The sequence below is a fragment of the Homalodisca vitripennis genome, chromosome X (assembly GCF_021130785.1).
Source record: "Homalodisca vitripennis isolate AUS2020 chromosome X, UT_GWSS_2.1, whole genome shotgun sequence".
Classification (NCBI taxonomy): Eukaryota; Metazoa; Arthropoda; class Insecta; order Hemiptera; family Cicadellidae; genus Homalodisca; species Homalodisca vitripennis.
The window spans coordinates 139146732-139171979 of NC_060215.1; the positions used below are offsets into that span (position 1 = coordinate 139146732).

General features: G+C 35.9%; 1 protein-coding gene across 1 annotated transcript in view; it reads right to left on the minus strand.

Annotated features, from left to right (window-relative positions):
- Positions 1 to 23138, minus strand: part of LOC124369909 (nascent polypeptide-associated complex subunit alpha, muscle-specific form-like) — a 183801-nt gene extending 160663 nt beyond the window's left edge. Inside the window, exon 1 of the mRNA XM_046828080.1 lies at positions 22980 to 23138. The gene's annotated coding sequence lies outside the window, so the exon portion shown is untranslated. The remainder of the gene's footprint in view (positions 1 to 22979) is intronic.
- Positions 23139 to 25248: the final 2110 nt, after the last annotated feature.

The window sequence follows — 25248 nt, forward strand, 5'->3', positions numbered from 1 at the left end:
GATCTATTCTTTTTCTAAACAAAGTATTAAGATAAATTGTTCATGAAAAATGAGGACCCAAAATTCGAGACTAAATGAAATTTTCTTCTTAGAATCCCTCTTTATTTACAAACAAGCATTGGCTAAACAATACATTTCCAAATTCGTAGATAAATTTGTATGAATCCTTCTTTTAGAGATCCAAACAGTTATGCTATATTCAATCGTATCAAAAATATATCAACCAAATTAGTAACAGATTTAAACATATTATCACAAGTTTAACTTCTACATTTGATATGATATCATATACATAAACATATAATTTAAATGACATGTTCATTTTAATGTATTTATCGTACCAAAATAACGGTCCTGAGCAAACAATCATAATTTATAGGCGTAAATTAGGACTAATTGGTGAAAACATCAGCACATATGAGCTGCCTTGTTCATCGTAACTATCTCAGGTTCCAACCTGGCCTTAAGAGTTAGATGGAGGTAAATTTCTGTTCTGCCATTACAAAATCATAAAATTTGTTTGATAGTGCAAGAAGATTAAGTGAATATTATGGTGGTGCAATAGATTTTTTATTTGGAAAATATTATTTCATTTTAAATCCAAAGTCCTTTAAAATAACTTCCCTAAAGGAAGGCAAACTTGTACATATTTTTTATCACAGAGAAATTACAGGTATTTAAAGTGGAAAACTTAGGCAGCTTTGGAAACAGACTCAAATTAAAAAGGCTGAAGATAAAAATGTAAAATTTTAACCTTTAAAATGTTAAAGTAATACATAAAAGGTATAGCTTCAAGGAGTGACATATTTTTATTAACCTATTATGATTTAAGGAAATCGTAGTCCTAATTAATTATAATTCAAAATAATAAATTGTTTTAATAATAATTTTCTTATATAAATTAAATTTGTACATAAATAAAAAATTATATCATATTCTGTTGTCATATTTCATGTAAACATTGCATATCCTTATCTTCAACAGTTATTTTTAGGGCTTGATTATTAGATGCTCCTTAATTCTGTTTCAGATGCCTATCACTCCTCGTAGAGAAGCTGTGACCAAAAATAAAAAATAAAAAAGGATCATTCCATTCGAAAAACAATCGCACCACCGCACCGTAAAGCAGACCCTTTGTCAGAAGATTTATTAATTTCGACGGTCCGAAGCGGGTTGGGGGAGGTGGTTATCAGCTTCTCCGGAATGCAACGGAGTATATAGTCAACCATTTTTGATGCCCGCCCAGGGAAGGCGGTTGGGAGATTGGGTGAGACTTTGTTCACGCACGCGCGCCGGCAACCCGTTCACAATAGACAGACCGACACCTGCGCCACTGACACACAAAAATACAGTCTACTGCAATAATAAACATTGAACATGTCATAGCTTTTCTGTGAGGGAACTAAAATTCTTCAAGTGAGAACCTCTTCTAGTGAGATTTTAATTTTAGAACGTCCCCACTTGTGTGACAGATATTATGAATATGATTTTATGGAAATTACACATGCAAAATACTTTATTTATGATTTAATATTTAAACCCATACAAAACGCAATTTTTGTCAGACATTATCTTAATTTAAATTTGTATAGCATTGTACAACATTTATATACCCCAAAACAAAATTTATATACAATTCGCCAATGTATATATTCGACGTTTGAAATTTCCATTAATTTCTCAAGTGCCAGGCTTTATAAAGGCGAGAACCCACTCTAGACCACGTAGTCTCTTACATTCCATTATGATATGCATTGTCACTTAATCGTTAGCTCAAACAAATAATTACAATGGACTGTTTGTTCCTTACGGTTCTTGGACTTGAATAGGGGTTCGAGAGCAGACCCTACAAGGAGCGGTCTTACTAAAGAGGGATTATGGCGGGCTGTCAGGTGCCAACATTTCCAGGTGTCAGGTGCGCGGTGCTTGGCGCGTGCCATGCGTACTTCTGCTGAGGCGTCACGCATGCGCGAGCACGCACGTGAATAGAGTCCCCGATTGTAGGGTCACCACATCACGATGGTTGCCGCCAGCCCCTCTCGCATTAACAAGAAGGTACTTAGTTTTATTCAGGACACTATCAGGGATGTCAGGTCAAAAGGAAGATTCCAGGTTTTCCATTGTGCGTCATAGTAAGCACGATGTCTCATTGGAATGATCGTTCCAAGAACCCAAATTTTATGGGAGAGGTGATAAGAACCTTTTACGTATATGGCATTGCAACCTCGGCCAGTTAACCTATCAACACCTGTAAATCTCATCATTCATAAATCTGAATTCATGCTGTCAGTATTGCTGAAGCGAACCTAAATAATCAGTTAAACTCTGAAATAAACTTCTACCTTCGACCGCATGATACACTGCACCCTGCTGCCTTTATGAATTGTTATCATCAAAATGTTTGCCTGTTAAGACTGCGTCAATAAATCCAAACATAGGTAAAATCTTGAAACAAAACAATTCAATTCTAAACATACAATAGGATTCGAGGATTCGATAAAAGAAAAGGATTTAAATTCAATACTGTTACCGAGGAGAAACCTTAGAAATACAAGAGGATAAATCATTTCACAAAGAAAATAGCATTAAATTATCGAAAACTTGGCAGCCTGTGATAAAGAGATCATATTGATAGCAGAGATATATTGCTCAGATTCAGCCAATAGTTCTGTTTAGTAATATTTTGACTGAACATGACTCTTTACAGTGAGGCTGAATGGTTTTTAATTGTATTAGTAATGTATTTACTTGATTAAAAATATCCTTATATTTGTTCATTCCTAATAATAAATTAATTTAATTTTACCTTATACTGCCAATTAGGATGTAATCTGGTTCGTGGCAGGGATGCCTACCATTATAAAGTCAGGAGAAGGTATAACTTCCGAAATCAACATTAAAGACTGAGATTATCCCAACATAATTATAAGGTTGCAAGAGATTGGTATTAGACTCGTCTACATCTAAGATTGCGTGACTGTTCGGGATTGAATGTGGGCAATGTGAGCTTGACTGTAAGTGAGTATGATTAGTTAGGTGCATTTTAATGTAATACGATGTCAATATTGCGAAACAATGTAAAATGGAGGTATTTACTTTTATTCAGGATACTATCAAGAACGTAAAAGGAAGATCCTAGGTTCGTATTGGGTGGTTTGATATTACATGCACTAATTGACGCCAGCTCCTCTAGCCTTACGTCATATCAAAAGGAAGATCCTAGGTTTAATTGTGCACTATAATGCTAGCTATACTAATTGATGTCAACCCATCGTCTTAACCAGAAAGCAAGATCCTAGATTCCAATTTTGCACTATGATGTCCATTTTTTTTGTTGATTTGTTTCTATACTAATTTACACGAGCCCATATCGTCTTAACCAGAAAGGAAGACCCTAGATTCCAATTGTGCACTATGATTCTAGCTGTACTAATTGATGCCAACCCATATCGTCTTAACCAGAAAGCAAGATCCTAGATTCCAATTGTGCACTATGATGCTAGCTGTACTAATTGATGCCAACCCATATCGTCTTAACCAGAAAGCAAGATCCTAGATTCCAGTTTTGCACTATGATGCTAGCTATACTAATTGATGCCAACCCATATCGTCTTAACCAGAAAGCAAGATCCTAGATTCCAATTTTGCACTATGATGCTAGCTATACTAATTGACGCAAGCCCATATCGTCTTAACCAGAAAGGAAGACCCTAGATTCCAATTGTGCACTATGATGCTAGCTATACTAATTGACGCGAGCCCATATCGTCTTAACCAGAAAGGAAGACCCTAGATTCCAATTGTGCACTATGATGCTAGCTATACTAATTGACGCCAGCCCATATCGTCTTAACCAGAAAGGAAGATCCTAGATTTCAATTGTGCACTATGATGCTAAATATACTAATTGACGCCAGCCCATTCTTCTTAACCAGAAAGGAAGATCCTAGGTTCTAAATGTGTTCTGTGATGCCAAATATACTAATTGACGCCAGCCCATATCGTCTTAACCAGAAAGGTAGATCCTAGATTCCAATTGTGCACTATGATGCTAAATATACTAATTGACGCCAGCCCATATCGTCTCAACCAGAAAGTACTTTTACTAAGAACACTAGCAGGAATTTCAGGTTAAAATGAAGATCCTGGGTATCCCATTGGGCGCCATGATACCACGTTCACGTGACGCAAATTGGGTCAGTTGCTTAAAAAAATTCCGAATGGTATTGTTTGGACGCTCAGATAAAATAAAAATCAAACAAATTTTATTGATCTCATCGCATACGATTTGACCATACTTTGGCACGAGAAAATTCCCACATAGGTCGTTCTCTGTGCGTGGAAGCTGAGTACATGAAGTTGAAAGGTCCAACAGTACAAGTAATACGATACAATTACACTGGAATTGGTATATGATCTTCAGGAATCTTCAGGACACCAGACAACAAAGGAAGGTATTCGATTGTGCATGTAATGAATGAAGGTCAACAAAGGACAGCAATTGCTATCGATTATCATTATTGTAAATATCCCCAGCTCAGCCTATACCTGACAAGCTGTGTGAAACCGAGAGTGCACTTTTCTATGACACAAAAGTGACAAATTGCGTACTCTACGTCATGCCGTCGCATTTGCAAATGATGGATACGTGTTATTTGGGGTAGCTTAGGGCTTCAATTCAATCTGGGTAAAGAATGGAAGTATTTCTGCTTTTAAACTTAAGCAATAGCGTTATTCAATAAAGTAAGTATATTTCAGTAATCAAGTATAACTTAAAAGGAAATTCATTTTTAATCCTAGTCAGTAAAGAATGAAATAGAATAAACATGAGTACAAACATATTCGCGCATTACCATATAAATCAACATAACTACGCCAAATATTTCCAGGCGTCGTTTCGTGTGAATTGACAGCGGTGCAAGGCTATTCTATTTTATAGCATCAGCAACTAGTTGGAAGATATGATATGATTATGACTCGAAAACCTCTGAAACCAAGCCTACTCTATACCCAACAGGGATCACTTCTGGCTGGTTTATACCTTCCAGTTGAACCTACCACTGGGCACAGCAAAAATCGATGTGTCACTTAAATCTGGGCAACCTTATGGATGTCCAGGAGCAGCACATCACTAACTACAAATATCTAGATTCTGGGGTGCAAGGCTAGTTCGATAGGTCTGGTCTACTGCGGAAGATGACTGTTGGAGTTGGTGGGATTCGTTCCCTAAGTATCAGAGGTTCTTGTTAGCCTCAACAACGGTGTGCCACCCCCTGCCTGCTTTGACTGGAAAGGCTGGTTCAGAGCTGGCCTCCCCTTCTTCCGGGGGGACATGACTTTGAAATTAATACCCTAATTCTTCCTCATGGATCTCGATAGGAGGTGGTTCCTACCCCCTAACCTTATTCATTTTGAATATCGTGTCACTCCGGAAGCAGCGGTAAGGTTCTCATGTAACTAGGTGCAATTTATAAGCTTCTTGCCCTAAGAGAACAAAGAAAAAAAAAAACAAAAAAGTCTGCTCTCTGAATTAATAATTTAATTTCATTTTATTACGCCGTTTCTGAAGGTAATAAAATTAAAGGTCGAAATTTAGCCAATGAGCTCATAGTGCCAGAATTTGAATAGACTTTTCAAAACATAACCACCAAAACTACACTTTATCCAAACTAATTCGTTGTAATAAAAAAAAAAATAAGAGTATTAACGAACAGATTTCGTGTACGTATGTTAGACTCGTGTATTACCCACAACACAACAAAAAGGGGTAATGGTATATATGAGTGATATAATTCTTTTAAATTGTTATCGCCAGTAGATTTTGTTTGTACCACTGAAGTAAAACATAGTCATTACTCCTTTAAGCTCCAAATTGTGACTAGTTTAAAGTTTGTTAATGACAATGGATGTAATGGAAACACAATTTCCGGGACATTTGCCATCGTTCAGTGTTACAAAAGATTAGTAACACTACGTTTCGAGATCTGAAATCTAATATCTTCTTTAGGTGGATAACTAATTTTACTACAATCCAGGTTAAAATAAACCAATCATACTACAGCGCTGTGTCACGCATAAGAATCATAATAACCATGTTGTATGTCAACCCCATGTAGACTAACTCTAAAACATGCACTTAAAAAAAACATTAATTATAACTGAAGAAGAGAATAGATTTCAATCCTCGAAACGCTGTTTTATACATTTTGTAAAATATCACAATTTTAGAAACCCTAGTGTGTTTAGTTGCCAGATGTTAGTTTTAGCGAAGCACCATCACAGAAGTCATGTTATTTTATTGAGTTACATTACGAATCATTACAATTTCAGAATAACTTTGAACACAGCTTGTTGATTTCAAATGTGATGGGTTTTCCCTTTTACACACAACAAGAGCAAGAGTATTGAGTCTAGGTGATATATTCGGGGATGTTTTATTGGAATAAGCTGAATCCACTAAGTTTTTTGGAACGTGCCTTTGATGGTTGACATGGGAAAGTGGCATTCTTAGCGTCCGCTCAAGTATTCATTTTGCGCAAATATGAATAAAAAGGGCATAATTGGTCTGATACATCTGCCTTACCGCTTAAGATTGTGGGACACCTGTTATAAATACAAACTAGAACGAGTATTTAGAGCATTATATAAAGCTGTCAGAATTCCTTGAACATTGAATTCCAGATGGTCGTGCTGGGATCACTTTCAGGGACCTTGGATTGTTTACCTTTCCTTACTTCTGTTTGGTGTGATACTAATCGACATGCTCCCTGAAGGTATTAAACATTTCAACGACACAAACAACGCAAGCCTGAGACTTTCATGTTGGGACTCTAGAGCAAAAATCTTTGCAACTCTAGAGCAAATTATTGAGAAACGAAACAACCCCAGTTCAGATATCCAAAATATTGTATTATTTATAGCTGACTCGCTGTTGGGCCATATATCTAACTAAAGAGGCGCTTCGGCTTCGTCCATTACTGGTCCAACTGTATTGACAGGAATGTTTATGTTGGGCTCAACATGTTTCCAAACATCGCTAATAGTTATGATAGTCATTACATTAAGTCTTTTTTAGACCACAACTCTCCCCATTAAGCCAGGCCCGTACTCTCGTGGCTTAAAATAAGGATATTATGTACTGGATGTACTTTGTTTGTTTCATCCTGTGTAAGCTATGGAGTAACGCTTTATGGCTAGTATAACACTACAAAAATGTTTATAAAGCCAGGTGATTAGAATTTATGATGACATAGAAACAAGAGAAATATATTACTATTTATTACAATTTTTTTAGTATTAACAAATATGCAATTTTAATAAATGAATACTCGTTGTCACTAAGATAATAGAAAACATTTTGTATTGTTACCCCCTATAATTGAGCTTTGGAACAACCACTTTTAAGTTAAGTATTTTGCAGCCTTCCGCCGTTTATACATATGTTATCTGAAATGAAATTCAAAATTAATATTAGCGAGTGGCTAATAAATAAACCTGTTTATGGTATGGAATATATGAACATAAAAAGGATCTAAAATCATGAAATATCCTAAATTGTTTTATTGTAGCGCTTTTAATTCTTTTTTTTTACTTTAAGTTCAATTTTGTTTCTCGTTTTTCAGTCAAATTGGCATAAAACACACGTTATATTCACAAAGTTTTGGTTTCAACAACAACAATATAAAAAATTGTAAGACCTAGGAATATGTAAATTACATTTATGAACAAAACAAACGATATTAACGAAGCATATAGACAATGTTTCTTAACTGACGTGATAAATGTTGTTATTTTTGTATAAAATAGTAGAACTGGATTGTATTTTGAGATAGCGATGCAGAGACCAATCCAGAGTGGAAAGAGAGAGAGAGAGCATTATCACGTTATCATTGATTTTCCACACTTAAACGATTTTTTATCAGTCGTTCCTTTCACTTTTAGATTCGCTTTGCATCTAATGCATGCATGCATTTGACACATGTTCCACTGTTTCTCATTATGCGTCGTTTATTCGTGCTTGTTGCAGGATTTTCTTTTGAAGTACGTTGTATGCAGGAAATGTGAATTTCTACTCCTACGTGGAATGTAAAAGTGCGACAGGTCGACCAGTTGGCATCGACGTCTGTCCAATACATTATGCTTAACAATAGAATATATCAATACTACATGACACTACATAGAATATGTTCTAGATTTTGAAATATACTGTATTTCAAAATATAAATCATTTAGCATGCCTACAACACGTTTTGACTTCTCTATCAAAAGTAGGATATATCTAATAAAAATTAAAATTAGCTTAAGTGGTGCGTATCTATTAATCCGATTTTAGACAATACGTAAAAAAATGCAGACCTATTTGTCTATTACACGCTTTATCTAAAATATTTAAAAATTTTGTTAATTTTAAATTTGTTAAATATGTATTTAAAAGTAAATTATCTTTTTGCTCTAAATCAGTTTTGACTTTAAAAGGCAAACGCGCCGAATAAAATTTATTGCTATATTAGCTCAGAAATAGGACATATAATGGTTATAGACAGTAGCGTCAGTAAATAATCTGATGTTAAAGATATTGTTTCTCAAACTGAAGCATTATGGAATATACGGTGTCGCTTGCAACAAAACATTTGGGCTTCCCCAAGGTGGAGTGTTAGGACATTCGAGTTCCTAATCAGCATCAGTTGTTCTGATTTATTCTTGACAAATAGAGAACGGGTTGTCAAAATAAAGTGAATCAGGACTGATGGAAAAGACATAACATTTGGGCTTCCCCAAGGTGGAGTGTTACGACATAGGACGTTCGTAATTAACATCAGTTATGATTTATTCTTGATTAATAGAGAACGGGTTGTCAAAATAAAGTGAATCAGGACTGATGGAAAAGATATAACATTTGGGCTTCCCCAAGGTGGAGTGTTATAACATTCGACATTCGACATTCGTAATCAGCATCATTTGTTTATTACTTAAGGAGCTCATTCAAATGTTTGCCGTAAACTCATAATATAAAATAATGAGTGTATTTCTCCTTTTAAAATCTTACAAATATTGCAGATAATATGTATGTTTTGTCCCATACTAGAAAACAGTGGTAAACCTTAAATAAGAATTTTAACTGACCGGTTTAATGCTTAAAAACTGCAGCCAATGTCGAAAACAAAGTAAATTATGTTTTATCACTAAAAGTAAACATTTATGTAACATTTGTGACTCAACTGTGTTTTTCCACGCAAATATTTATATATTTTCACTTTTAACTGTAAACAGTTAGATATCATGTTATAAACATATATTTACCTTTCATTAATGACTATATTTCAAAGTGGAACGAGCAATTTCTTTATCTTGACAAACAAATAAGAGCAATCAATAATAATTCCATTTCTATATGTTCTTAACGTTCATTTGAAAATGTTCTGTCACGATTTATTTTTGAAACATTCAGTGTACTGGAGCGATATACGACACTTACGACACACTCCCACAACCGATAGTGGATACAAAAATAAGGGGACAGTTAGAATAGTCGGTGGTGTCAGGACACTGGACAAAAAGCATTCTAAAATTTAAAGAACTTTACGATTACAGAGCCTTTAATTAGCTTAAGGCCTATTTTGATATTTTAAAATGCTGTAGGATCGCAATAGGTTCAATCCTTTTTAGGGTGGAGGCACCACGATTGTTCAAAGAAACCAACAGAAACTAAGTTCCTGTACAAGTATCCTGTCAAAATAATTATTACAACAGCAATAGCTTAAACTTAGTTTATTGCAGGTCTACCGTTTAAAACAATTTAAAAATTTGTATCCTACAAAATAAAAACATTTATATATATATATAAAACACAGTAACGTGATGGAATTGATAATATTATAAAAGCAATTTATTTCTCAGTTTTAAATTATGTACATTTTTGCATTTATTGTTCTTTTATAAAATAAACAATCATAAGAGAATGGTACGCTTAAGAGTAGCCTGTAATGAAACGAACTTGCATCATTTTGAATATTTTATTCATGCACATCTAAATGCTTAAACATGTTACACATTTTTATAGTACAAATGGTTAAAAATAGAAAAAGTTTGAATAACCAATAAAAATATCGAAATATCTAAAAGAAAGCGTATTCGTATTAATTATATATTTAACATGAGACATCTCCTATAATTCTAGTACAAAAAGTAAAGCAATTAAAAGTTATAACCTTTCTACGTATAAATATTAAAATTAAATATGCAATAGTTTTTTCTTAATTAATATATATCTGTTTCCTGGATGTATAAATCTTTCTAAAAGCTTTTGATAGTCAAAAAGAAATGTTAAATCAGCTTTTACTTTCAGTTTAGCTTGAATGTCGTTTTTTTTTTTGGCTTTGTATTTGTATTTTAACATTCAAACTTATGACAGTATGATATGAGTAGCTGCCGTTATAGGGAATTTGAGTACACGTTTGTATAAACAAAATGCATAGATGAACACAGAAATTATGTTAGTATCGACATATTTACTATATTTAAAATAAATTTGCCATTTCATTTCAATATAATATTGATCAATATTGCCTTAAGGCTTTCCACAAGGCTCGACCTTGGGACCGATGTTATTCTTGATTTTAATCAACGATGTTAGTTGACCAACTTTTGTTTATTTCAGACGACAATTCTGTCTTGGTTGGTTTATGACCTAATTCAACCAAAATCTACTTCAGCAGTTTATTTTAAAAGGGGTTAATTTCAAATACGCACAAAACTCATCGTAAATACGCACCCCTCTAAATTTCTATGCGTGAATAGTTTTCTTGGAAAATGGATGCAAACGAAGAGTTTTAACCACGTTGACATGGTAATCAATTAAGCAGTTTTCTCTGTTTTACGAAAACCATCGTACATCCCAAAAACATCCGTTCTCATTTCTCAGTAATACGGATGTTTTTATATTAATATTGTAATATATCCTGTTACTATTTGGAACTCTTACTCAACTTAGGACTAAGTGTGCCTTGCCTTAAAATATGATATTTATGGTTGATCATTATATAAGATCCTATAAAGGGACATTGATAATCAAAATCCATAATATTATATTTCCTAGTGTGTATGTTTTAGGATCTTAATGTGGAAACAAATACAATTTCTATTATGTACAGAAATGTAAAGTACTCACTGTTTTGAATGAAACCATCATGCATTCTTCTTGAAAACCCACCATATATACGAATAAGAGTTTTGTAACGTTTCCAAGCTGGATAAGTTATAAAAGTCAATTATAAACTTGTACTTAATTATAATTCATTACTACTGCGAATTATGTATTACAAGAACGTGTATTTGATGTTTACATAATACGTGTTGGTGTCCCTCTGAATGAATGCATGAATTAGTTTATTTCCATCAAGATTTGACAATATTCACAGGAACAGAAAAAGATACACGCAATAATTGTTATTTAACTAAAGGAACAAATTAAAGTAACTTAACAGGTTTCTTATAATAAATTATTATCTTATCTGCCTAAGGAAAGGTTGCTTTAAGGAAATGGGTCTACATAGGCAATGTGGCCTGTGCGTAGAATCTCTGTTTAAGTAATCTCAAAAGATGCAAAATGCTGAATATTTATCGAAGATCGGCTTTACCGCAGGTGTTATGCAACATACTGTAGATCACAAGACATAACCTACTGGCTGTCGCAAAACCCCAAAGGGAAGAAATGTTAAGTTCCGATCTGTATCTGAAGTAAAAATTTTGAAATTAACGTGACTGCTGAGTTTAGCTCCAGTTCATCTTATTCTTAGTGCAGCATCTGAAATCTGACGCTGTCACAGAATTGACTCCTGGAATCTGGAGTCATATTCGTCTGAATAGATCCAAAAATATGAGTCAAGTATGATTGGATTCCAGACTCAATTACAGACTTGACTCCTGGAATCTGGAGTCATTTTCATCTGAAGGGATCCAAAAAATATGAGTCAAGTAAGATTAGATTCCAGACACAATTACAGACTTGACTCCTGGAATCTAGAGACATGTTCGTCTGAAGAGATCCAAAAAATATGAGTCAAATAGGATTTGATTCCAGACACAATTACAGACTTGACTCCTGGAATCTAGAGACATGTTCGTCTGAAGAGATCCAAAAAATATGAGTCAAGTTAGATTAGATTCCAGACATAATTACAGACTTGACTCCTGGAATCTGGTATCATGCTAGTCTGAAAAGATCCAAAATATATGACTCAAGTCTGTGACAGCGTCTGGAATTTAACGCTGTCACAGTCTTGACTCCTGAGTCCGCTGTTAGCTTCAGTTGAGAAAGATGAACTGGATCTAAACTCAACATTTATATTGAATCAAACCTTCTCACCGTCATGTGTAATTCACAGTAGTCGATAACATTATACCGTAGAATAACGTGTGACAAGTTTTAGCGTGAAGAGAAAAGTTTAAGATTTGAGGGCAGCTTCGATTTGACTCTTAATAATAAATTGGATTCTTATCTTTTCTCCAAATGTTTAGGTAATTTCGAACTAAATCTACATATATGGAGTCTTTTTACTTTTCCCAAATGTTTACATTAATTGCCTTTTCACAGAACTCCAACACCGTGTTCTGTTAAAAAGTTCTTTAGTAAACAAACGCCCTTGTGATCCGTGCGTTTGAGTTCATGACGTTATATTACACCCAAAACCCAAGTCTGAGTTTTTGTAGTCGGCAACTAGGAGATAAGTACATATCCTAGTTATATCAGTCTATGTATCACAACAAAGCAGATATGGACTGTTGTCATGCACGTTAATACATAGAGGACTTGATGAAGATAACTGTACATGAAACTCTTGTGTTTAATCAAATCTATTTGAACATATATTCAGGTTTTTGTCCACTAAAAGACCTTGCACTTTTGATACGTGATTTTCAAAAACAGAAGACGTCGATTTATACACTCATAAATAATTAAGTAGATATATCCACTTATGTGGTTTTAGCGGGAGGGAAAGCCGCAAACTTAATCATTCGTTTTAATTTATTTTATATCAGTGTATACAATATTGAAATATTGAATCTTTTCAACTAATATATCATAACGTCTTTGTTCAAAGGATGTTTTAAGGTTTGAAAGGAGAATAGGAATTCGGACATTTGCCATCGTTATATGTTACAAAATGTATGACACAACGTTTCGAATATTAAAATCTACCCTCTTCATCAGATATATATTTCTTTTCTTTCTTTCTTGATTTTCTAAAGATCTCCCCACCTGATGAAGAGGATAGATTTCAATCGTCGAAACGTTGTGTACTTTGTAATACGATATATGACGATCGTAAATTTCCGACCTCCTATTATCATATCATAACTGTCATAAATCAAGTCCTATAGTTCCGCAACACCAATTAAGTACATGTAAAAAGTCAATTGAGTATTTATGCCTGAAAATATTGAGTAACATTTCTATGCAGTAGGTAAGGACTGTACTAGTGTACAGTCTGTTAAAACTAAATTAAAATTTTAGTAGTAAAATGTTTTTACTCACTTTTTTTGAGCACCACTCAATGTGAATAGAATAGTTTCATATTAGAATAAGAAAAAATAGGGAGTGTTTCAATACAATTTAAACGTTGTCTGTTTCAATAAAGAAGGTTTTTAAGCACTGAAGAAGGAAAAAGACAGCGAGTTGGCTGGTCGATCTAGTTGCATTGCGAGAGGTTGATAACCGGATTAACACATATCCGATAACATCCACATTTATGTCGTTAATCCGGCAAAAATACACGAGTCATCCGCAGTCGTAAACCTTATCTGACTGTAGAACAACTCATACACAGCTGTGCTGTAAAACCCATCAGCGATAAATTTAAATGCAGTTGGTAATACTGGCATCAGCCTGAAAACAATTTGAATCACTTCACTAGACATCTACAGGAGGAATAGCTTATCATTTTCAACGGGGCGAACATCAAAATAATTATAAATAAGTAATCAGAGTTTTCCTTTTACTTTTTGAGTGTAAAAGACGTGACCGGACAACAACACTCATTCGTTTGTACCATCGAGACCTAAGATTTTCTGATCACTTTAAAGCATCTGCATGTTAACTTTTAATGCAAGCAGGAAACGACGAAGACAAGATGGTTGACTGTTAAGAAAAGGACAAGGGCGGCAAAGTCTAGTCAAATACTTCAAATTTACACAACAGTGTTTGATAAAAATATCCTCGGCCTACAGAGTGTTTCATTATTTGAAATTATCTATTAGCCAGCAGACATGGTAAACAGGGAAACAAGAGAATATATGAGGAATGAAGAAAACAGGAACAGAGGGGAGAGAAGAGAAGCAGGCCCTGTAACTCATCTTCTTTATGAGCAAATGTCATCACATATATTTAACATTACGATCTAATGTGTGGCAAACACTAAGTTCAACATTAGTATTATTAGGTTGATTGAAATTCACCATATATTTAGACAAGATTAAAGCACAGTCTATAGCAAAGGAAGGGTTGACACAACCATTGTTAGGTTATTTGAAATTCTCTATCGTCAAAAAGACACGGAAGCAAGAACCAAAGTAATGGAGGGTAAATGTGAAACACCGAAGAGAAGAGGAAGGGAATGAAGAGAAGAGAAGCGAGGCCCGCTGACTTATATTCTTTTGCTTTCATTTATTTACTTATATTCTGAAAAGATACAATACAATGCATGAAAAAAGCTAGAGTCATATAACCACTGTTTAGTTTATAATCCCTTATTCGAAAATATCAAACGCCAAGAACTCAAAAAACAGAAGGACAGAACAGACAAAGATGACGTGGAAATAAAAAAAGAAGGGAATGAAGATGAAGGATTCTAGGATTCTAGATTCCTAGCATATTTAGGCATAAGCAAAACAAAGTTTATAGCAAAGGCAAGAGTTGACATGAGTACGTTTAGGTTATTTGAAATTCTCAATCCTCAAGAAGACATTTGAACAGAAAGAACGAACGGATAAAGATGACGGGCTGATGAAAAGAGGAAGAGAGTGGTGATGGAATATTCTAGATTTGATCCCATAAATCCTTTCCGTACATACATTCCTAGCATATTTAGGCATCAGTAAAACAAAGTTTATAGCAGAGGCGAGGGTTGACATAACTACTTTTAGGTTATTTGACATTCTCAATCCTCAAGAAGACATTTGAACAGAAAGAACGAACGGATAAAGATGACGGGCTGATGAAAAGAGGAAGAGAGTGGTGATGGAATATTCTAGATTTGATCCCATAAATCCTTTCCGTACATACATTCCTAGCATATTTAGGCATCAGTAAAACAAAGTTTATAGCAGAGGCGAGGGTTGACATAACTACTTTTAGGTTATTTGACATTCTCAATCCTCAAGAAGACATTTGAACAGAAAGAACGAACGGATAAAGATGACGGGCTGATGAAAAGAGGAAGAGAGTGGTGATGGAATATTCTAGATTTGATCCCATAAATCCTTTCCGTACATACATTCCTAGCATATTTAGGCATCAGTAAAACAAAGTTTATAGCAGAGGCGAGGGTTGACATAACTACTTTTAGGTTATTTGACATTCTCAATCCTCAAGAAGACACGTGAACAGAAGAAGCGAGTGGATAAATATGACAGGCTGATGAAATGTGGAAGATAGTGGAAAAGAAACATTCAGGATTAATTCCCTTACTTTCTTTACGTACATACATTCCTAGCATATTTAGGCATCAGTAAAACAAGTTTATAGCAGAGGCGAGACTTGACATGACTACTTTTATGTTATTTGAATTTCACAATCCCCAAGAAGACCTGTGAACTGAAGGAGCGAGTGGATAAAGATGACGAGCTGATGAAAAGAGGAAGAGAGTGGAGATTAAAGGTTCTAAATTCGAACTCTTAATTTCTTAACGTAAACACATTCCTAGCATATTTAGGCATCAGTAAAACAAAGTTTATAGCAAAGGCAAGAGTTGACATGACTACTTTTAGGTTATTTGACATTCTCAATTCCCAAGAAGACATGTGAACAGAAGGAGCGACCGGATAAAGATGACGGGCTGATGAAAAGAGAAAGAGAGTGGAGATAGAATATTCTAGATTCGATCCCATATATACTTTACCTAGCATATTTAGGCATAAGCAAAACAAGTTTATAGCAAAGGCAAGAGTTGACATGACTACTTTTAGGTTATTAGAAATTCTAAATCCCCAATAAAATATGTGGACAGAAGGAACGAGCGGATAAAGGTGGTAAGTTGCGGCGAAGACGAGGAGAGGGGAGAGGAGATGGACGAGGTCCGGTCCCATACCTTACCTTCACACAACGGTGTTTGACAATAACGGGTTCGAGTCGGCCGGCACACAGCTGGGTCTCCAGTCTAGAGACCGGCCCGTGCCCGGTCACCGCCTCAGCATCCTAAGCATTTGGGAGTTTCCCGTTTTTGAAGAGAATTCCCGTTTTTTTTCTTACCCCACATGGCTTACGCTGTCTCAACATGGGGGTCAGAGAGTACAAAAACTAAAAGAATTTTCATCCTGCAGAAAGAGGCCATAAGACTCGTTTTCGGCTTACCAAGAAGGCAAAGCTGTAGAGGAGTATTTAAGGAAAATAAACTTTTGACATTCACCTCAATCTACATACTCGAGTCACTAGTCTTTGCAAAAAAAATCTACACCTTTTTTCTTCAACTCTCAGAACCCTTAGAAACAATGACTGCCTAGCCATTCCTTCTCATAGAACAGCCTTTTTCCAGAAGCATCCCATATATAACCACACCATCTTCTATAATAAACTTCCTTCAAACCTAAAATCGGAAGCAAGCCTAGATGAGTTTAAAAATATTTTAAAGGAAATTATAATAAACAAAGAGTGTTATTGTGTTGACGATTTTATAAAAGATAAGACATTTTAGTTGCTAAGTTTGCACAATACCATTGTATATAAAATATGTTCAAGACGTTTGCTATGCATTTATATGTTTTTATGGCAATAAAGATATTTGAGTTTGAATGAGGAGATAGGATTGCGCTGGCATAAAGTTTAGCAAACAACTTTTAGTTTAGAGATCCACCCATGTTCACCCACAAACTCCATGTGACACCCTTTCGATGTTTGCCAAAATACTCTATTACTGCATATTTCAGTTGAATACCATAATAATTTTTAGATTTTCGATTGATCCACAACATGTGATTTCATCATGAAACTCATTTGATCTCTAAAAATTAACAAAAATGCATTACAATTATTGTCTTTAAAAATATAAAGAAATCAAATATTCACTCTCTGAAGTTTACTGCGTAAAATAAGCTTGTATTGATGATTTTACCCTTTGAGAATGATTCCCATATGGGCCATAAAAGCCTGTGCGTGAGAACGAGTCACTGTAGAATACTTAGTTTTAATTTCAAACCGAACAAAATTGTACTGTAATTTCCCAATGCTAGTGGATATTTTTAAGTATACATGCATACATATTAATAATTGGGAAGGCTACAAACCTTCCTGTACGTATGTCGTTCACGAACATATGAAATTTTGTGGTTTTCATCCCATAACAGAAGTGTAATATGCAAACAAACATACTTACTGTGTTTAAAGTTTAGTGTATTGAGGGCGTACATTTGTATAACAATACAACGACGGTTTAATAGAATACCCGTTTTCAATATTTAATGGTTGCTTTCACCAACATATATTGGACATCAGTGAAATTTTGCCCAAAATATGCTTCTTTGAATTATCGCATGTAGAAACGTGCATAATATGATTGGAATTATAGGTTCGTCCTTAACTAACCTTAGGGTTAAAATGTCGGAAAGACGTTGAAAACCTGCCAAATGTGCAATTTACATCCGTTAACCGAGTGGTGTGGGGTTCGCGAAAACTGCAATATTGAACACTGCAAACTAATATCTAATATCGCAATGAGAATAAAATAAAATGTATAATATTTATTTCTAATTTATAATAGCATTTTAACATGTGAACAATGATGGAATTTATGTGATTCTTAGTTTAAGAATTAGGGGATGGACGATGCCAATCCAAACGCGCGGCGAAGAAAAAACCCGCCTGATCAGTAACCACCAGACAGAAAAGAATGTGCTAAATTGCACAGGTCACCGCCCGGTTCCCAGAAAGCCGCCTCGGAGATTTGGCTGGCACCGGATGCCAGCTTTTTGGGTCCAATAGGAAAAAAGCAAGAGGCCGAATAATATTTATTTTTTAATGACAATGAAGTACGAGAAGCAAAGTTGTTGGTATTGTAACAACAACAATTGCCTCAGAAAGAAAACAGATTATTATATTGAACATAATAGACAAAATAAATGAAATGATAATATGAATTATCATTGCATAAAGCAGTGCTATTGAGTTTTGGTGAGTATAATCTTTTATTGTTAAACATTCGCTGTAGAGTAATATGGACGCCTGGGGCTGAAAGTGTTTTATAGCAATGCTTTACTTCTAAAGTACACGTTAACACTCTCAGCTCCACGTGAAGATTCACATTAATCATGTTTACACTCGATGTACAGTAACATGGACGCCTTAATCCTTAAACGAATTTTTTTATCCTTCCACGAGGGGCGGTAGGCATTTAAAATTTTATTGCATCTTATATTCAGACCCAAATAAATATTGTTGAAGATGGGGGTAATAATTTTGTACAGTTTGAACATAAAAGACTGGAAGGAATTAAATAATTATTGTACTTGTGCATCAGGTTAGCCATTCACCTGAGAAAGACATCAGATTGTAGATCTCGAAACGTAGTGCTACTGATTGTGTTGTATCACTGAACAATGGTAAATCTCCGGAAAAAATCCTCTTGCCTTCACAATCCTTCCATTGTCAAAAACATTCTTCAAACAAAGAAATTATAGCCGTAATCCATGGGATCGGCCAGATGTTGTACCCGTACTTTAAAACTAGATTTGACTGAAAATAATCAAAACGCCTCATGACAGTAATAAAAAATGTTACATAACTTATTAAAACCCAAATATTTAACTTTGTTAGATTTTATGGATAAGTATATAAACATTGTTTTTATTTAGACAAGTGCGTAGAAGGTAACTCATATAGAAAGGTATTAAATCCTTATCATACATTATTTACCCATAATTATTCATCAGTAAGCGGAAACATTTTGCTCTTTACCGAATATTCTCTCCACGAAGTGGACATTTTGAAATGTAATATAAAAACACTAGGCTAGCGTGGTTTTAATAATTGGATCTGGCTACTGCCCATAAGAACCATGGTAACCTGCATACAGTTTTACGAGATTATTATGGATAGTTGTAGAATTATGGAGGGTGTCTCACGTTAAAGATATAATTTATTATAATATGTAACCGAATGCTTTTTAATTTTTACAATACTTCTATAGGTTATTCGTAAGAAATCTAAAACTTGTTTTATTTCATAATTAAAACATTAAACATGTATTACTATACAAGAAAAATTAAAAAGCGTTTAGTTATGGATTAATTGTATATTCAACCACGGCTACGACCATAAGACGTAAACGTACATGAGGTTTATGGTACATTATTCTTATGGGGAAAACTCAAGACCGTTTCATACCAGCCGGCTCTTAAGGGTTCCATTACTACAGAAATCGTAAATTTCTTCAGAAGAATCCACCGATATTTATACTAATGGTCGTTTTGCGTTAGGCCCTTTCGTAGCTCAAGGAAAACTAAATATGGTGAAAGTGTACAAGTCAATTACAAAAATTATGTTATTCTACCTAAATGTAGTAAATAATTTTTATATTTTATTTAGATCTTTACGTTCAACTTTTATATTTTTATTCACCTAAAAAGAAGCCATGTAATATAAATATTTCTAGATCGATGATTGACATAGAATGATCACGTCTAGTCAGTTTGCACAAAATCAGCCTCGGGCATTTTTTTGAGGTCTTTAGCCAAATACTGCCCCAATCAGGTTCTGATGACATCATATTATGGACTAATTTACCCACACCTTTTTTATGGTGTAGTGTTATGGGGGGCTTGTGCAAATAATCAATTTTTGAAAGCTTTCAAACCAAAAAAGCAGGTCGAATGACAACAAACATTAATTTCAGAGAGTCTTGCCGACCAGCTTAAAACATGCAACTGTTGATTGCCAACTATCTAAATTTTGGAAACAATATTATTCTGTATGTCGAAATGTGCTCTGACAAGGGGCCGAGACATACGTGTGTTTGAAATAATAGGCAGAGGCAACAACAGAACTGGGAGACACAGAACGGTAATTTTTAACGCTTGCAGGCTGGTGTCCACTTTATCAACAAATTTCCAGGTTCCATAAAAAATGCTGCGAAAACCAAGGCGTTAAACATTCGTCTAAAAGCATTTTAGAATGTCGACGAATGTTTTGCTGATAATTGGGGGACTATCATTATTGAAAAGTGTATGTTTGAATCTGTTATTGTGGCATGAGAGCCAAAACCTTACACAATGACTTTTGCTACATAGTGTAAATTATTACCGCAAAAAATTTCACTTTGACTTTTAAGTACATGTCAATGACTAGCTTCGGCGGTATGATGAAGTGCAATCTTCAGTTCCAAATTCGGGAATAGAATCTCACCTCACTGGTTTACAAATATTACCATTTGGAGTGAACAAATACATTGTAAGTAGCTATAACAAATTGTAAATGTCGTGACATATTTTATATACATTAAATATATTGTCATGGAGAGCTTGTTCGTTAGTGAAGATTGTTGTGATTTGCTTTCCACCTCCCAAGGTGACAGATCCATCACCTGGTGTAGCACAGTTTTCGAAATCTGAGCAATTAAATTATATTCAATGACGGAATACAGTTCCAATTTGGAATTCAGCTTAGTAGCAAAGTAGTAACAGATTCCAGCTTTGATGCACAGATGACGCCTTAGCCGCCTTTGAAGGTGGAGGTGAAAGCTCAATAACCTTCATTGACATTATCTACAGTTACGCGTGTTATGCAGATTGCTTTAACATACTTTACTTTCATTGGGAAAGTAATAACACTTATATTAACTGTATATACATATATAAAGATATTCATATACTGAACGACTTGTCAGTATTTTAAGTGCGGCCAAAGGCTGCCTCCTTTTTGCATCGTAAATAAAAAGTTAGTGAAGTGATATTTTATATTACATTGAATATTATCTTTGGTAATATAAAGTTTAAGAGAATTTTAATTATTCTGGAACAAGTGCTGATTGAATATCGAACACTGCTATTTCAACAATGTATAAATATGCCACGTTAAATTGGTCTTTGTTTCCAAAACCAGTTAGTAAGACTGCTGACACACGAGTTACTCCATTTATGGTAAAAAAGTATTACGTATTTGTAATTAAAAAAATAGATTTTGAGTTTGAATTGGCACAGAATGCAACCCTTACAGTAGGTGAGAATATAGAAAAAAGTAGCAAACAAGAGTAACACACATTCTAACTTACATAGAAACTATGTGATATAACGTATTAATATCGTTCCTCTATCCTTCAACAATAGAATCTCAGAAAAGGCACACTTGCTATAGTAGCCTCACTGTCTCCAAAAAAAGAAGACAGGTATTATATAACAACTGTTGGACTTCCCGTTAAGTGATTTTAAATTGCATACATGTAGAACTTAATAATTCATCTCTATTATAAGCGCTATTATTATGGAAACACTATTGCGAGTTCTATCGATTTAGTCCTTTTACTAACAACACAAACGCAACCTGTTTGTGTGTCCGCAAATCCAAATTTTCAGGGAAAATTGTCACCAGAATATTATATGGGGTGTTCAAAAAATGGTGGATATCTGTTATAATTTGTACTAGATCCCGTGACAACAGTGAATGTCACTGTGTGCTCTGTTATAAATATAGCGACATTTAGATTTTTTATCGCCTTGTTCGCTCAGCGACCCCGCAGGATGTGTAAGGTGCCGGGAGATCTTTCTGTTATCGGGCCCAGTAGGGTGAACGCGGAACCAACACAGCAGGCAAACAGACACAGTGTTTGCAGAAACCAACACAGAATATATCACTAAAGGCACGGGCAGGTGGCCCCTGCAGATACAAGTTTAGAACGAATTGTTATTGTATCACAACGTTTAATATTTTCTGAAGGACGTAACTTGAAGTATTCCACTAAAAGATTTAATAAACTGTGACAAAATTAAAATTAAGGCCGTTTCAATTGGTAATTGCAAGACCAATTACAGTGCTAACACGATACGTAAACACAATGTCAGTTTGTATTTGGTGCAATACTCTAACCTGTTTAAAAGAAATATTGTTTGAAGTTGAACTATAAACAACGATATCGAATAAATATTCTTTAGGAAACGCCAGGATTAACGCCGTGACGGAGCAGTAAACCCTGGAGGCGGGAGGAATCTAGATATGGGAGAGTGGAAACGGAGAAACGATTGTTTGGAAATAACCTTAAGTAAGAGTTTTAATTAAGTGTTGGCTCATAAAGAGGTATTAGCGAACAATGAGCGGCGAGGGGCCGGGATCTCGGCTGTTGCGCACTGCGCATGCGTAGTAGTTAGGCACGGGAGCGGAGAGCGACTGCGGCGGTGCAGTAAGCAGTCGTGGTGCAGGCGCAGGCGCTGGGTACAGATGGGGCAGATCCGATCACCCGTGGATATAATTGTGCGGTCGCGGTCCGGTCCGGTCCGTCCAGCCGGTCGACCGGAGCGGAGAGAATAACGGGGCAGTCCGGCGGCTCTCTGCTTGTCCACTGTCCCACATACATTAGTATAGGCATTGCACCGAATATCGGCAGCGCACTGAACAGCGGGTACCCCCCGATATTGGGTTCTTGTAATTCAGCAAAAGAATAGACAAGTAATCAGTTCAGGGGGTCATTATTTCGATAAATGAACTCCTTAACTTACCCATAAAGTAAAAAAATTGAGTGAACTAATTACAAAACTCGATGGTAACAACAATTCTCAGAACAAACCTCAGTGTCGATGATCTGATAGACTGCAAGCCGCACGGCGTCTCGGTGTTTGCCGCACGAATATCACAGACACAGAACACGGGCGAGCAGAGCCGGCTGCAACTGTTACCGAACTGTGAGAGGCCCGTAGCGACGTCCCGGGGCAGACCCAGAACGAGACTGGGACCGGGACGGAATAGGATGGGAATCCACGGAGACGAGGAGGGAACGACCAACAGGATTGTAGTTAGTGGCATTCCCGTCGCGCGCCACCGTCGCACCGCCAGCCGCAGCTCCGCTCTACCTGGCCATGCTGTGCTGTTAGTAGCTGTATAGCTGTACCACACAGACGCGGCACAGATAGGCCAACCACCTCTACGGGTAACGGAATATCTTCGCCTCTGTCTCAAATCTGTCCCCGCGGCCCGGTAGCCGGGTAGCCGACACCGCACGGTGCGCAACGCGGCACAATATTCTTGTGCGACCGCAGCGACTTCCAAAGCAATTCGTTGTCAGGATATCGACAACGTTTGCCTGGACGATTAAGGCAAAATAAGCCTACAACCATTGTATAAGACGGGTTTCTAATTGTATAAACAAGTACACTGTAACACACGCACAACTCAACCCCACAATCGCTATGTGGACTATCTGAATATCGTTGTTTTTGATAACATAACCACACAATTCTTGTGTCAATTGTGTCGATCATGAAATACTGCTTGACCAACTAGCTTGTTATAGCATCCGATGCGTGCCGCTCTTATGGCTTAGATAATTTTTAAGCCAGAGATATCATGTTGTCTAGATCTCAAACCAATTCAACTGAGCTATGGAGTTCCTCAAGGCTCTATACTCAGCCCAATTCGTTTCCTGATATACGTTTACGACGTAAATTCATCGTTACAGCACGGTAAAATCGTGCAGTATGCTGATGACACGACTCTCTGTTTCAGAGATAAGTCACAAGTGACAAGAATGTTTCGAGCAAAACACTTTTGTTGATATCAACAATTGTGTTCAACACTTCAACAGCCTCAATCTTCAAAGAAACTCATCGGAATCAAAGGCGTTGCATTTCACCATACTGCGACCAGTGGAGTACCAATGTAGTCCTGATTACAGATTCCATACTGGAGGAAGCCCACTCATGAAAATTCCTGGGAATACACTTTGATCGGGGATTGACTTGGAATAATCACATTGACCATGTATGCGCCAAATTGTCCTCAGGAATATGTCTTAAGAGTCTTGACCCTATATTGCCCTAGTCAGGTACTGATTCGGGCATATTATGGGTTGATTTAGCCCCACCTTTCTTACAGGGTGGTTTCGTGGGAAGCCTGTGCTCGCAATAGTTTCCTGAGGGTGTTCAAATTGCAAAAAGGGGTTTCGCGTTATCGCCAAATTGAATTTCAGAGAGTCGTGCAGGACAGCATTTAAACATTTGCAACTGTTGACTCTGCCCAGTCTCTACATTTCGGAAACAACTGTATTCTGTATGCATAAATGTGCCCTAGTCAGGGGCCGGGACATACATGGGTATGAGACAAGAGGGAGCGACACTACCGTACTGGAAGACACAGAACGGTAGTGTATGAGCAATTGCCTTCGCAGGCAGGTGGCACACTGTTTAACTAGTCGACTTCCTTGTTTATAGTCTGTTGTTGCCCTATAGGTGCCCAATTTTAAGAGCAATATTCATAAGAAACTTTATTATTTGCTTGACACTAGCAGTTAGATTTGTATAAATCAAATCTTCAACCGAGACACGCAAAATGTATCGAAACATGATGGAGTAAAGTGGTTTCTGTTTTGGAAATTTCCTTCTTTTTGAAAAAACATACCTCGTTATATTGGATTTTAACCTGGTATGAAAATATGTCTCGTTAAGTGAACCTTCTGTAATTTTTATTTTCATGTCTCACGTGGTTTTGACATGTTTCTGATCCGATACTCACAGGAATTCATACGTAAATTTTAAATTGAAATGATCACAATCTTACTTTATCTCACGCGCATAGCTCAGGAGAAAGTACTGTGATGGTTCAAAAGTATACTTTTTTCGTTAAAATGTCGCTTTTGGACCCCGAATCACATTTTGGCTTTTGAGAAAATGTCGGACTGCTGTTGGTCAAAAAGCCAGTGTGTGAAAAGCTTTTGCAGACTTTCTAGAACATTCCGGTAGTGGTGGATACGGCAACGTAAACGTCTGGTGTGTTAGGAGAGATGGTTCCTACCATATTTTGGGTGTTAGAAAGGGAAACAACTGTTATAGCAAAAACCCATT